This window comes from Mustela erminea, chromosome 14, assembly GCF_009829155.1.
Source record: "Mustela erminea isolate mMusErm1 chromosome 14, mMusErm1.Pri, whole genome shotgun sequence".
Classification (NCBI taxonomy): Eukaryota; Metazoa; Chordata; class Mammalia; order Carnivora; family Mustelidae; genus Mustela; species Mustela erminea.
In genome coordinates, this window is record NC_045627.1 from 64,230,082 (window position 1) to 64,245,942 (window position 15,861).

A 15,861-nucleotide genomic window follows, 5' to 3' on the forward strand; every position below is an offset into this window, starting at 1 on the left:
TGGGAATTCAGTGGCTTCCTGAAAATGCTGATGAACCACAGCAGGAAGAAAAGAAAAACAATCCAAGGGAAGGTTTGTAAGCTCCCAAGATAAAGAGCCCTGCATGATCTTAAGGTGGAAAAGCCTTAGCCTTTACCACTTACCTGAGAATCCTCATTAGAACGTAGAAAAGAGAATGTAGACTTTTTACAGTTTGAAGAAGCTCCGTCTTCCGGTAGGAGCCACCTTGACAATGCCTAGGCTTCTGAGTTCCCCAGAACCAGCTCTCCTTGCTCGCTGATACAGGTTGCCCTCACCTTGGATGAGAAGCAAGATTGTTTCAGAGTAATTCCGAGCATGCAAAATCAAGTCTTTATTCATGGAGGCCTCGTCAGGCCTTAATAACCTGAGTGGGTAGTGGCATTCTCTTCACCAGTATCTGCCTTTCCACTCCTTTCTATTTTGTTTAAAATGTTCAGGCTGGGGGCGCCTGGGTGGCTCAGTGGGTTAAAGCCTCTGCCTTCGGCTCAGGTCATGATCCCAGACTCCTGGGATCAAGCCCCACATCCTGCTCTCTGCTCAGCAGGGAGCCTGCTTCCCCACCCACCCTCTCTCTACCTACTTTTCCTCCTGCTTGCGATTTCTGTCAAATAAATAAATAAAATATGTATTTTTAAAATATTTTATTTATTTGACAGATCACAAGTAGGCAGAGGGGCAGGCAGAGAGAGAGAGGAAGGGAAGCAGGCTCCCCGCTGAGCAGAGAGCCCGATGCTCTCGGCTTGATCCCAGGACCCTGAGATCATGGATCATGACCTGAGCCGAAGGCAGCGGCTTTAACCCACTGAGCCACCCAGGTGCCCCAATAGCTCATCGGGTTAAGCTGCTGCCTTTGGCTCAGGTCATGAACTCGGAGTCCTGGGATCGAGCCCCACATCCGTGCTCGGCAGGGAGCCTGCTTCCTCCTCTCTCTCTGCCTCTCTGCCTGCTTGTGATCTCTCTCAATAAAGCTCTCTCAAATAAATAAATAAAATCTTTAACAAACAAACAAATAAATAAATAAAATGTTCAGGCTGAACTATTGTTTCCCACGCTCGGAAACTGCACCCTTCCTTCCAAGTATCAGCTTTGTTTCTCATTAACTGGCATCCAGTTGATAAAATTTGTTCTCACTAAGCTCTGCTACTTTATTTTCCTTTCCTCCTCTTTGCTGCCTGGTTGTCCTGATGTTACTGGCTTCTCTGCTTCCTCCAGGCAGTCTGTATTCTGTACATTTGCTGTTTAACCCTGTGGCAATTTCCCGATTCCTGTCTTCAAAAGTTCCAAGAAGGGGAAAAGGGAGAGCTCCTAGAGCTTGACCAGAATGTTCAGTTGAATTCAAGATTAAGAGAGAAAAGGAATACATAATGAACTCCCTGTAAGGCTGAGTTGGACAAAAAGAGCTCCCAGGGGGGCAAGATAATGAACTCTTCTTGATGTGTTTTGTGTGTGGAGGTAGAAATAAGTTAAGGCTCTACTTAATAACCAAGGTTTAACCATGGGACAAGGATAAAATAATTCAAAATAATAATAAAGAAGAGCATAGAAATGAGATTTCTGATGCCCAATTGGCACCAATTTTCTCCCTCTTCCCTAAAGGAAGAACCAAGATAGTCCCTAGAAGTATCTGCCGGGGCAGAAAAAGAAAGAAAAGGCATCCAGATTGGAAAGTAAGAAGTAAATCCATCTCTGTATGTAAATGACATGATTTTATATATAAGAAAATCCAAAAGAATCCACGCGGAAAAAACTATTAGAGCTAATAAATTCACCAAGGTGCAGGAATACAAGATCAAAACACAAAAACAAATCAATTGTATTTCTATAAACTGGCAATAAATAATATACAAATGAAATTAAGAAAAGACTTCCACTTATAACAGCATCAAAAAGAATAGGATAAGTAGAAATAAACCTAGCAGTAGAAGCCCATAAGAATGGTACATAGTTGGGGCGTCTGGATCACTCAGAGTTTGTCTCAGCCTTCAGCTCAGGTCCTGGTCTCTGGGTCCTGGGATCAAGCCCCGCATCGGGCTCTCTGCTCAATGGGGAACCTGTTTCTCCCTCTCTCTCTGCCTGCCTCTCTGCCTACTTGTGAGCTCTCTCTGTGTCAAATAAATAAATAAAATCTTAAAAAAAAAAAAAATGGTACATAGTTAACAAAATGTCACTGAAAGAAATTAAAGAAGGGGTCCCTGGCTGGTTTAGTTAGTAAAGCATGTAACTCTTAATCTCGAGGTTGTGAGTTCAAGCCCCATGCTGGGTTTAGAGATTACTTAAAAATAAACTCAGGGGGGCACCTGGGTGGCTCAGTGGTTTAAAGCCTCTGCCTTTGGCTCAGGTCGTGATCCCAGGGTCCTGGGATGGAGCCCCACATTGGGCTCTCTGCTCAGCAGGGAGAGCCTGCTTCCCCCCTCTCTCTCTCTGCCTGCCTATCTGCCTACTTGTGATCTCTCTCTCTCTGTCAAATAAATAAATAAATAAAATCTTTAAAAAAAAGATTTTATTAAAAAAAAAAAAAAAAACCTCTTACGGGTGCTTAGGGGGCTCGGTTAGCCACTGCCTTCAGCTCAGGTCATGATCCTGGGCTCCTGGGATCTAGTCATCCATGGTTGGGGCAGGGATTGTTCAATGGGGAGCCTGCTTCTCCCTCTGCCCGCTTATGCTCTGTCTAGCTCTCTCTCTCTCTCTCTCTCAAATAAATAAAATCTTTAAAAGTAATAATAAATAAATAAAATCTTTAAAAAGAAAGAAAGAAATTAAAGAAGACATAAATAAATGGAAAGAAATCTCATGTTCATGAACTGGAAGATGGAAATTAGTAATATACCCCAAATTTATCTACAGATTCAATGCAATTCTTATCAAAATTCCAATTGCCTTTTTTAATGGAAATTGGCAAGCTGATCCTAAAATTCATACGGAAATTGAAATGACCCAGAATAGTCAAACCTGAAAAACAAACCTGAAAAAGAAGCACACATTGGAGGACTCATTTCCTCACTTCAAAATTACTTCAAAGGCCCAGTAACCAAGACAGTAGAGTACCAGTATAAGGACAGTTATATAATCAATAGAGCAGAATTGAGAATATAGAAGTAAACCCATACACTTATAGTCAACTGACTTTTGACAAAAATGCTTAGACAATTCAATGATGAAAATAGTGTTTTTCAACAAATGGTGTTGGGACACTTGGGATATCCACATGCAAAAGAATGTGGTTGGCTTACTACCTCACATCATATATAAATATTAACTCAGAATGGGTCAGCTAAAACTATAAGACTCTTAAGAGAAAACAAAGGTATAAATCTCTATAACCTTGGTTTAGGTAATGGTTTCTTAGATATGATATATCAAAAGCCTAAGCAACTTATCCAATTGATAAATTGGACTTTATCAAAATGTAAAAATTTGTGTTTCAAAAGATACTCTCAAGAAAGTAAAAAGACAGGGCACCTGGATGGCTAACTCAGTTAGGCGTCTGCCTTCGACCCAGATCATGATCCTAGGGTAATGGGTTGGAGCTCCACCGTGGGCTCCCTGCTCAGTGGGGAGCCTGCTTCTCCCTCGCTTGTGCTCTCTCTCCCAAATAAATAAATAAAATCTTAAAAAAAAAAAAAAGAAAAGAAAAGGAAGTAAAAAGACAACCCACAGAATGAGAAGAAATATTTGTAAACCTATATCTGATTAAAAAAAAAAAAAAAAAAAAAAAAAAAAAACTGGCACCCAGAATACAAAAGGAGATTTCACAGGGGCACCTGGCTGGCCCAATCAGAAGAACATGTGACTCTTGATTTCCAGGTTGTGAGTTCAAGCCTCAAATATGGTGTAGAACTTACTTAAAAAAAAAAAAGAAAGAAAGAAAAAAGGAACATCTTAATAATAAAAAAGACAACCCAGTTTTAAAATAAGCAAAATGGGGGCGCCTGGGTGGCTCAGTGGATTAAGCCGCTGCCTTTGGCTTGGGTCATGATCTCAGGGTCCTGAAATGGAGCCCCGCATTAGGCTCTCTGCTCAGCAAGGAGCCTGCTTCCTCCTTTCTCTCTGCCTGACTCTCTGCCTACTTGTGATCTCTCTTTCTCTGTCAAATAAATAAATACAATCTTTTAAAAAAAAGGTAAGCAAAATGTTTGAACCACCATCTCTCCAAATAAGATACACAAATGACCAATAAGCACATGAAAAGATGTTCAGTATAGCTCTCAAGGAAATGCTAGTCAGAACCACAGTGAGAAATCACAACTCACTAGGATGGCTCTAATGAAAAGACAGTTAATAACAAGTGTCGATGAGGATGTAGAGAAACTGGAACCCTCATGTATTGCTGGCAGGAATCTAAAATTATGTGGCCACTTTGGAAAACAGTTTGGCAGTTCCTCAAAAGGTTAAATAAAACATAGTTACCATATGATCCAGCAGTTTTATACTTAGGTACATACCCAAGAGAACTGAACACATGCCCACGCATAAACTTGTACATGAAAGTTCATGGCAGCATTATTTACCATACAATAGCTAGAAACAACCCCAAGTTTCACCAAGTAATGCATGAGCACAATATGGTATAGCCATATTATGGGATGGTATTCAGCCACACACACACACACACACACGACTTACAGATGCCTTTACAACATGGGTAAACTTTGAAAACATTATTCTAAGGGAAAGAAGCCAGACACAAAAGACCATGTTCTATATGGTTCCATTTATGTGAAATGCAGCACAGGCAAATCCAGAGACAAAAACAGACTGGTGGTTGGCAGGGGCTAGGGGTTGAAATGAGGCACGGATTTTGTTGAGGGGGGAGGGAATGATGAAATGATCTAAAGTTAGATTGTGATGGTGGTTGCACAACTCTGTGAATATGCTAAAAAACACTGAATCATACACTTAAAGGGCAATTTTTATGGTCTCTGGTTTATATCTCAATAAAAAAAGTAGGAGAAAAAATTCTCAGTTTTAATGGTTTTAACCATTAATTGTAAATAGCTGAGATTGAAACTCATGTATAATCAAAAGAAGCACTCAGTATTTTCGTAATTATATAGTGATGTGGTCTCTGTTCTCAAACTGCAAGGAGACAAGAGACACCAGTCACATGAGAAAAGGCACATGCTGCAAAGCTAAAAAGAGTCTAGAGTGAGGGGCGCCTGGGTGGCTCAGTGGGTAAAAGCCTCTGCCTTCGGCTTGTGTCATGATGCCGGGGTCCTGGGATTGAGCCCCACATTGGGCTCCCTGGTCAGCAGGGAGCCTGCTTCCACCTCTCTCTCTCTCTGCCTGCCTCTCTGTCTACTTAGGATCTCTCTCTGTCAAATAAATAAATAAAATCTTTTAAAATTTAAAAAAAAAAAAGTCTAGGATGATATTCTTGCCAAACCAAAGTCTTAGAAGAATCCACATACCATATACCATATTCTACATTAGTTAAAGGGGTTGAGCATGTCATGCAAATATAACAGCCTTTTGATGCAGGAAATCCAAAGTCTGCATCCACCCAACCTAGGTACACAACGATACAACAACATTTACCACACAGCCCAGTGGAAGTAGGTACTAATGATTACCCCAACTTTACTGATAACGTCTTTGAATTCACTTGGAGAGAAGTCAGGCTATGAGAGAGCGATTGATGGTGCTGTGATTCAGCTCCAGAATTGTGGTCATTCATGACTCTGTTGGGTGAAGAGTAGATGACAAGCCAAAGCCCAAGAGTGTGAGTCCCACATATTCTAGTATACACCCTGTGGTAGTCGGTTATACTCAGACAAGCCAGGATGTAAGGGCAGGGAGCTCAATTTTTGCAAAGTCAAACTGCAGATGAGTCTTCTGTTCCAGAAGAACCCAAATCACTCTACCTCCTGACCCATTTCAACCACACCTGAGTGAAGCTTGCTTCTCAAATGGTAGAAACATCTGTGACATTTCCTCTATGCTTTTCTAAACCATACTCCACCCTCCTGCCAGGTTTTGAGATCCTTAAGGGCATCTTCTCTTTTTTTTTAATTTATTTATTTGACAGGATGAGATCACAAGTAGGCAGAGAGGCAAGCGGGGGGGGGGGGGGGGAAGAGGCAGGCTCCCTGCTGAGCAGAGAACCTGATGTGGGGCTCAATCCCAGGACCCTGAGATCATGACCTGAGCCGAAGGCAGAGGTTTTAACCCACTGAACCACCCAGGCACCCCAAGGCCATCTTCTTTTAGAGTATATCCTGCCCGTAAACAGTTGGTGGTTGATAAAATTACTAAAACATCACATGTCTTGTGTTAAATTCTGCCTGCTGCCACCAACTGTGGACATGTCACAGGGAGCAGGAGCCGTATTCTGTGACCTGTAGTTAACTTTGTGTGCTGTGGGCGGACAGGCAAAGTGCTGATTCTTGTATACCAACTTTGGGGCAAATACCACAGGCTTTAATTGCAGGCTCCAGGGAGCGGAGATTCTATACTTGGGTTGCTGGAGGCAGAGCCCCGCCCCCCCCACCCCCACTTTTCAGGACAGGGCCTGGTCCTCGCCGCCAGCCTGCTACGCCCAGGCCACAGAGAGCTCACAAAGGCCAAGTGTCTGCTGTGCTGACTCACAGCGGCTCCCCGTCCAGGCTACGACAGTTTCCGGGGGGAGCCGGGGGCCCTCTCCCTCCGCTCCCTCCGGGCCATTTCCCACCTGATCGGTGAGCAGCCAGGACCATGTGAAGCTTTTAAAAAAAACTGTGCGACCAACCAGAGGAAATGAGCACCACCGAAAGGAAAGTGAAAGTGAAAGGTGGGGGAGGGTGCCGAATGGCTCCTGAAAGTCCCATTCCTTTCTTGGGGAATTCTGGACAGCAGTAAGGATTCACCCCGTTGTCTTCTGGTTTGTTGGCTTTATAGGTAGATCTTTTTAAATTGAAGTCAAATTCACATGCCATGAAATTAACGTTTTAAAGGAAACAATTTGGTGGCATTTAGCGCATTCGCTGTGTTGTGCAACTACCACTCTAACGAGTTCCAAACATGTTCATCATCGCAAAAGAAGATTCTGTACTTGTTAACTGGTCACTCTCCATCCCCTCCCTTCCCTCCACCCCCAACCCCTGGCAGCCACCAATCTGCTTTCTTATTACTTTACCTATGCAGGATATTTCATATAAAAGGAATCCTGCCAAAGGGACCTTGTGTGTCTGGCTTCCTTTTCTTAGCATAATGCTTTCGGGGTTCATGCACACTGTAGCCTCATCCCTTTTTACTGCCGAATAATATTCCATTGTACATAAACAGCACAATTGGTTTCTCTATTCATCCGCTGATGAACATTTGAGTTGTTTCCACATTTTGCCTGTTCTATACTGGAGCACCTGCTTTCCATTCATTTGTGCATATACTTAGGAACGGAGTTGGGCCATAGGGCAATTCTGTGTTTAACTTTTTGTGGAAGCACCAAACTGTTTTCCACAGGGGCTGCAGCGGTTGACATTTCCACGAGCAATGTGTGAGCGTCAGCCCTTATCCTTAACATGTACCCATCTGTTCCTCTCTTCTCTACTTTCCACAAAGCCAGTCCCCCACAGACTTCCATTTCCCCTAGACTGGGTGGGAGAAAGGCCACACCTCTAGTGGAAAGGCCATCATCAGGGAATGCTGAGCAACAAGGGACCTCCCTTGCCTGAAGCTATGTCCCTACTCTTGTCTTTTCCAAAAACAGGACGCCGTGACCAGGGACAGGCAAGGACAAGCTCCCATCTCCCTGAGACACACCCACTCCGGCCATTTTTGTTACCCCATAAACCACCCTTCTGTGCCCTGCAACGCCTCCATCTTCACACAGAACGTTCCATTAAATCCTCTTAAACAGTCAAAGCTGAGTGCAGAAAGGAAGCATCTCTGTGTGGAAGCTGCCAGCCCTGGCTCAGACCCCGCGGCTGGTCTCAACTCTCAGCTCCAGCTGAAGATCTCCAATGACAGCCCCTGGCCTCCTCCTGCCCAGCCCCCTCTCGAAAGAGCCTGCCTGTCTGGGCCTGGCTGGTAGCAGACTTGAATGGAGAGGGAGAGCTTCCCGCTCCACCCCCGCCCACCGGGGTTACTGCCGGTCACAGAGCTATTTACATTTACAACAGCCCAACAGCGCCTGATCAAGCCGCGACCAATCAGCAGCCCCCAAGCTTGTCTGACTCCGCCGGCACCAATCAGGAGGTGCTATCCTTACAGCCTCTCTCTCTTTGAATCGCAGGTCGGCTGTCGCCTCTTTTAGGGAGGGGACCCTGACTCAGACCTCTGCTCTTCCAGACCTCAGTCTACCCTTCTCAGGAATGGGGAAGATACCAAAATGCCCTTCAGTTGGCAAGACGTCTTGCACTACAGAAACGTAGGAATGGCGAACGCTGTTCCTTACCCGCGCAGAACCAGCGCTTCTCTGCTGCAAAGAGACGTAAAGGGAGATTTTTAACTTAACCTCCTCGCTGCCAGCCCCTACTTCACCCTTATGGGCTCTGAAATCCAGGGCTTGCCTTTGAGGTGGTGTGAGCCTTCGCTAACCAGGACAGGCCGATAGGCAGCTCTAGTTGTGATCTCGGCTGCAATAGCGCCGACACCTGCCCTGTACCAAGCAGGGAGCAAAGACTCCGCAAAACAGACCGAAGACTGGCTAGTCACAGGGTAAAGCGGAAACACGGATGCGCGGGAGAACCGTTCATGGCTGATGTGGCCCGAACAGAAAGGAGGAGTGGGAGAGTGGGAAGGAAGGGTGGAAAGGAGGACCAGAAGTCTGGCCCGGAGAGTCTAGGCTTGCTTCTATAAGCGATAGAAGAAAATAATCTCCGTGTTTCCGAAAGTTCACTGGTGCTAGCCTTAAGAACAGATCAAAGGAGGACTAGATTAGGGGGCTGGAAGATTAGTTAGCAGATCATGGAACCTAAAAACCAGGAGAGTCCCAGTAGAAATGGATAGGAAGGGCACAGGCTGCGAGGCATTTTGGAGTCAAAATCAACAGCACTTAATGGGCAATGTGAGATGAGAGAGGACTTCAAGATGACTTTCAAATTCCTCTCGGTGACTGCAAGGGTTAACACGTACTCCATGAAACCTGGTTGTTGGGGCAGAAGGAGGGGGAGCAACAGGGGGAGTCCAGGAGAGAAGGAGAGAGAAAAAGAAGCAGATTTTGGAAAAGGAATAGGAGTTTTTGACATGGGAAGTCTGAGTTATCAGAAGAATATCAACCTGGAAATAATACCCAGCAGACAGTAGGGAATAAGGATCTTGGTCTTCAGAAATGAAAGAGGAGAGCCAAAGAGTGTCTAATGAAACTAGAAAGGAAATTGGTAACCTAGGAAGGGATACAGATAAGATTCAACGACAGAATCTTGGGAAGTACCAACATTTAACAGGTAGAAAGGGGACACAGAGTTACCAAAACAAAGAAATATCAGATATGAAGAAAACCAAAATAGACTAGTAGAATAAAAATTTTTTTTAAAACAACATAATTCTCGGAAGAGGGAGTAGGACATTGTTTAAAAAAAAAAAAAAAGGTAGATACCTGACTAAAGGACTTTGGTTAAATAAATTATGAAACATTCGTTTAATGGACTCTGATACAAACATTAAAGTTATGTTGTGAAACTATACGAATTGCCACCAGAAGATGTTTAGCATCTTGTTAAGAGAAACATTCAAGTTACAAAATAGTATATACAAAATTATCCCATTAAAAAAATACATATGTGACTGCAAAGGGGTGTAAGGACACTTTTAGGGTGAAGGAACTGTTCTAGATCCTAATCCCCTGGATGTGTGTGTGTGTGTGTGTGTGGTTACACAGCTGTATACAATTACCAAAATCCTCAAATTGTAATGCCTTTAAAAGGGTTTGGGGTGGAGACTACGGACAGGGTTGTTCTGAGAATTAAATGGCACAGTGCCTGGAATACAAGAAGAGCTCAATCAGGAGAAAAGAGAAGGGTAACCCAGGATCATGGCATGGAGGAGGAGACACTGGACACAAGGCCCGCAAGGATGAGACTACACGTGGCCCTATGACACAAAACCCCCAATAAACACACACATACACCCTAGAGTAGGTCCAGACAAAAAAGAAAGTGGAAGAAACGGAGTGCTCTTAGAAGTACTTTTAGACTGAAGAAAAGGAAGCTGGGACTTGGTATAGATGAGGGGCCTTTGTGCTGGATTAATATATGCCACAGAAGAGGAGAGAGACATATTGCTTATTGCTCTGGAGGGTGGGATAAAGGAGGGAAACTAGCGGGGAAATGAGAGTGTGGCTTGTGGAGTGGGGGAGTCGAGCCACCTTTAAGTTAAGGTAACTTGGACTGTTATGAGGTCTAGGGAGAAGAAAGCCACTCGTTACGAGATTGGTTTGACCTGTCAGAGAAACCCAGAGTTTTCCTCGTGGATGACCTCTTCATTTCACCTCGTTTTTGACTCCTTGATTTTAAGTACATGAAACCCTTTCCAAAGGTGATAGGATTTAAGTTCCGTTATTTTCAGCTGTGGAATGGATGCCAACCTTGTCTCTTTAGACTGTCTAGTTATATCCCATCTCTTCATGCTTTTAAGCACATCTATTTAAGTGACCTTTAATGACCCAGGCTTAATGAGCTTAAAATGATCATATGTGGCTGATAACCACTAATTGCATTTTTAACTAGACCTCTGCTAGCAATTTAATTAAAGTTGGCTCTTGAACCAAGTAGGGGTTAGGGGTACCGACCCCCATGCAGTAGAAAATCTGCTATAACTTTTGACTCTCCCAAAACTTAACTAATTACAGACTACTGTTCATCAGAAGCCTTCAAGATAACATAAACTGTTGATTCACACATATTTTGCATGTTATATGAATTCTATACTGTATTCTTATAATAAAGTAAGCTAGGAAAAAGAAAATGTTCTCTGAAAATCACAAGAGAACATATATTCATAACACAGTACTGTATTTATCAAAAACAAACAAACAAATCTGGGGTGCCTGGGTGGCTCAGTCAGTGAAGCAGCTGCCTTTGGCTCAGGTCATGATCCCAGAATCCTGGGATCAAGACCTACATTGGGGGGGGGGGTCCTTCCTCAGCAGGGAGCCTGCTTCTCCCTCTACCTCCTCTGCCTTCCCTGCCTCCTCTGCCTGCTGCTCCTCCTGCTTGTGCTCTCCCTCTCTTTCTTGGACAAATAAATAAATAAATAATCTTTCAAAACAAAAGGAAAAACCAAAACCCTGCATATAAGTGCAACCTGGCAGTTCTAAGCTGTGTTTTTCCAAGAGCCAACTGTGTTTGGTTACAACTGTATTTGATCGACTCTCTTTGTTCTATGAGTTCACATTTGACTTCGTCTGGGTGCCCCTCATTCTAGTGTTCTGTGGTACAGTGAGGAAACTCAGATGAGGAGTCTGTTGACCCTGGTTTCATGCAGTGGTTTCACTACTTAACTAGATGTGTAACTGGAAGAGACATTTTGACACAGAGGGTCTCAACATGTGATCCCCAGAGCACTGAAGGTCTCCCCGGACACTTTCAGTGGATCTGTGAGATCAGAATTATTTTCGTGGGGCGCCTGCATGGCTCAGTGGGTTAAAGCCTCTGCCTTCAGCTCGGGTCATGATCTCAGGGTCCTGGGATCGAGCCCCGCATCAGGCTCTCTGCTCGGCGGGGAGCCTGCTTCCTCCTCTCTCTCTGCCTGCCTCTCTGCCTATTTGTGATCTCTGTCTGTCACATAAATAAATAAAATCTTTTTTAAAAAAAGATTTTCGTCATAATATTAAGCCCTTATTTGCCTTTTTTTCACCATCATGTTAACATTTGTATCCAAATAATGGTGGGTGAACTCTTTGCACCTTGACGGGAATCAAGGCAGTGGCTCCGTACCATACTAACGGTCATTGGATTCTCCACGGCCATGCACTTGGAGAGAGGTCGGTTTCATTAAAAAGTGTTTTTGATAAAAGAGTAAAAATTATAAATGGTATTAAATCCTGGCCACTGAGAACATGTCTTTTAAAAATTCTGTGTTGGGACGCCTGGGTGACACAGTTGGTTAAGTGTCTGACTCTCAGTTTCAGCTCAGGTCGTGATTTTAGGGTCGTGGGATCAGTTCCTGTGAGGGGCTTGCTCCGCGCGGAGTCTGACTATAAGTCAAAGGAAATTATAGAAATAGTTGTACATGGGGTGCCTGGGTGGCTCAGTCGTTAAGTGTCTGCCTTTGGCTCAGGTCGTGATCCCAGGGTCCTGGGATTGAGCCCCACATCAGGCTCTCTGCTCAGCGGGGAGCCTGCTTCCTCCTCTCTCTCTGCCTGCCTCTCTGCCTACTTGTGATCTCTGTCAAATAAATAAATAAAATCTTAAAAAAAAAAAAAGAAATGGTTGTACATGATAAACTTAAGCACTCTTTAAGTATAAGCCAGCATTACTACCATCATTTCTTTTCTTTCTTTTTTTTTTTTTAAAGAGAAATCACAAGTAGATGGAGAGGCAGGCAGAGAGAGAGAGAGGGAAGCAGGCTCCCTGCTGAGCAGAGAGCCCGATGCGGGACTCCATCCCAGGACTCTGAGATCATGACCTGAGCCAAAGGCAGCGGCTTAACCCACTGAGCCACCCAGGCGCCCAACTGCCATCATTTCTTACATATTGTTGTCTGTCAACCTATTCAAAGATCCTTGAGTCCTTCCTCTTGTTCTCCACCTGTCACCGCGCTTCCTCATACTAGACACATAGCAGATCCTTGGTAAATATTTACTGGTAAACTGACTGATATAGCATGACTTTTGTTTTTGTTTTTAAAGATTTTATTTCTTTGTTTGAGAGAGAGAGAGAGCATGAGCACAAGTGGGGAGGGGAGGCAGAGGGCGAAGCAGGCTCCCACTGAGGTGGGAGCCTGATGCGGGACTCAATCCCAGGACCCTGGGATCATGACCTGAGCCAAAGGCAGATGTTTAACCCACTGAGCCACACAGGCGTCCCTGAACAGATGTTTTCTTAATAGAAGTACGGGACTTTAAAATTATTTCTAGTAAGTTTCACTTATTTGCTAATCCTAAACTTGGAACCTATTGGGGGCTTTTGGAATCCTAATTCTTTCTTCTGAGGTATTAAATATCTGTTCTAGCTTTGTTTATTTGAAAGTTGGATAAGCACACTTTCCCTATCTCAAATAAGAGGGCTGTCTAGGTCAGAGCCAAGGATAGCATGAGAAGTTTTGTTTTGCTTTCCACTCATCAAAAGTGAGACATTCTTCTCTCCTGAGTACTGTGCAATGAATGGACGAGCTCACCTGATCTACCAGGTTCACTCTGTGTCCTCCGACCAGTTCCCTATTTAGGTCATAGACTAGCCTTAGAATCGGCGCCAATAGAATAGTCAGTGAAAGAGAAAGGGAAAATATTTGAGAATATAGTAGGTTAAGAGTAATATTCTGTACTAAACAATAACCAAGGCTAACAGTGTCTGCCTCTCATCCATGAAGGCAACACAGTGAGGTGAAAGGGTAACACTGTGTTACCCAAGTGTTGAAGACTTGGCAGGTGTGGGTGTTTGCCCAAAGCGGGTAGACCTTGAGGCCATTCCTGCCTCTAGAGGAGGAGAACCTAGAGAAAGAAGGAGAAGGTACATTTTGAATCAAGGGTTTTGAAATAAAGACACTCAGTGAAATGTAAGGAGGATGAAACACATGAGGAGAGACAATCTAGTTTTGATGTTTGTAATTTTAGTAGAAAACCTTTAGATTGCCTAGAGCTGTATACTAATAATAGGTTAAAGGTGACCCAGGGCTTCCAACAAGATCCCGACAGAACAGATCCCAGACTCAATTAGTGTCTCCCTTTCCTCTCTTGGTGCCCTGGTTTGGGTGTTGAAGTGGCGGCCATACTGGGGGGCGGTTGGTGAATTAGAAGATAAGACAATGTCGGGATCGTACAGTCTGGGGGTGGGAGGGGGGATGTCCCAATGGGCTCTGTTCACTCGAAAAGTCTCTTAGAGTCTCTTTGCATTTTGTTTTGATATTATATATAATTTACACATACACATAGGTGAAAGGGCCAAACCACTTTTATAAGGCTTATTTTGAAAATAGCAATACCTCATTCACCACTCCTTGCCATGGCTTCTGTGGCTACTTCTGCATTTAAAATGTTTTTATGCATCACTTATTGTCTCCCACCACGGAAGATGACACCTTCACTTTCTTCACCATCACCACCTCCCCCACTGCCACGTTCCACTCATGCACATGGGCATGTCCATGTTTCACTTTCCCTGTCCTTCCCGTACTGTTGTGTTTTAAGTTTGGTTATATCAATATTCAGTGGTGCTATTACCATGACTATGTACATATTATTCACGCATTAGCCATTTAATATACCCATGATTTCTCTCCTGTACAACTAACTCTTTGTTTTCTCTGAGCCTAATGGTTATCTTCTTTTCTTTTGGTTTTCTAGGCACTTATCATTAATTCAACCCAAACTCCCTACCAGCGCTCTGTATCTTGTTCTTAATACATTTGGTTATGTTGGGTGTCCTAATCAATCTCATCTTCTTAAAGAAATCTCTCTTGGAGTCTTCTCAGCTGCTCTAGCCCAGACTGGCTGCTCTCCAAACCTGCTGACGATGTCTTATTCTGCCCGTTCTCTTCAGCATCACTCTAGAGAGTCCTTTTCTTCTCTCCTACTTTGGATTACCTGCTCCTGGATCCTTTGTGTTTCTCTTTCTTGGTTTCTTCTTATTTTGGAGAGGCTCCTTCTCAATTAGTCTCATGAAAAAGAGTGTTCTTAAGATATTCTATGTCTTTCATTTTCCAAAATGTCATGATGATGTGCCTTGCTATGGATCTATTTTCATTTGGTATCAAGGCCATGGTGGACTCTTTCAATCTGGAAATACTGGTCCTTCCATTCCAAAAATTTTTTTTTATTATTTCCTCCCTTTTTTCCCCTCCCCCTCTCTCATCTCCAGAATTGATTTTCTATTTTTTTTTTAAAACAAAATCTTTCTCTTTTATTTCCCCTTTTTCTTTTGCTTGGTTTTCTAGGAAGTTTCCTCAATTTCATCTTATAAACCTTGTATTGAGTTTTAAAGCTCTGCCATCATACTTCAATTGGCAATAGTTCTTTTGGAATTTTCCTTTTTATTGCATATTGTCTTGTTCCATGGATGCAATATTTTCTTTTTTTCCTTTGAGATTATTAATGATAATTTGAGGGAATATTTTTCTTCTCACTACATAGTCTCTTGTCCTCCAAATTTTTTGTTCCTGTTTTTTTGTTTTAGCAAATCTGTTTCTGCAGATAACTGATGGTCCTTGGCTGTCTATTCATGTATTTAGTGAGGCACCAAAAGGTCAATCAGAGGCTCTGAGCATGTGATAGTGCACATTTGATGCAAGCAGATCTTTGTGTTCCTGACTGGACTGTTTCTTTGCATCATTCCCAGTACTATGTCATAAGTTTTTTCTGTAGGCTGTCAGAGTCTGCAAAGAGATTCACCTGGCTGCCAGCATTTTAGAAGCTGAAAAAAGAGAAGCGACTGAGAAGTGTAAGATTCAGTATATATTTTACTTAATCCCCACTTTTTTGTATAATACTATGTTGTTTTTGTCCCCTGCTTGGATCTGGGCTAGTAACTCTGCCCTTAGAAGAATTTGGTGTTCCCCAGTCAAGAGATCCTTGATTACAACCCTACCAATGAATAAGGAGGTTTGGAGGTTTCCAGTGTTTTGCGTGGAGTCAGGGGAGGAATCTCTTCCCAACAGAACAATTACCCTGTCCTTGGGCATACCTTCACACCATTCCCCGCCCCACCCCCACTTCCCAAGGGAGCAGGCACACCAAATCTTGAACCTTTTAGTGTAAATCATTTGCTT

General features: G+C 43.4%; 1 protein-coding gene across 1 annotated transcript in view; it reads right to left on the reverse strand.

Annotated features, from left to right (window-relative positions):
• PKD2L1 (polycystin 2 like 1, transient receptor potential cation channel) overlaps positions 1 to 15,861 on the reverse strand; it is a 155,858-nt gene that overhangs the window by 81,058 nt on the left and 58,939 nt on the right. The window contains exon 6 of the mRNA XM_032313038.1: positions 144 to 296. The gene's annotated coding sequence lies outside the window, so the exon portion shown is untranslated. The remainder of the gene's footprint in view (positions 1 to 143; positions 297 to 15,861) is intronic.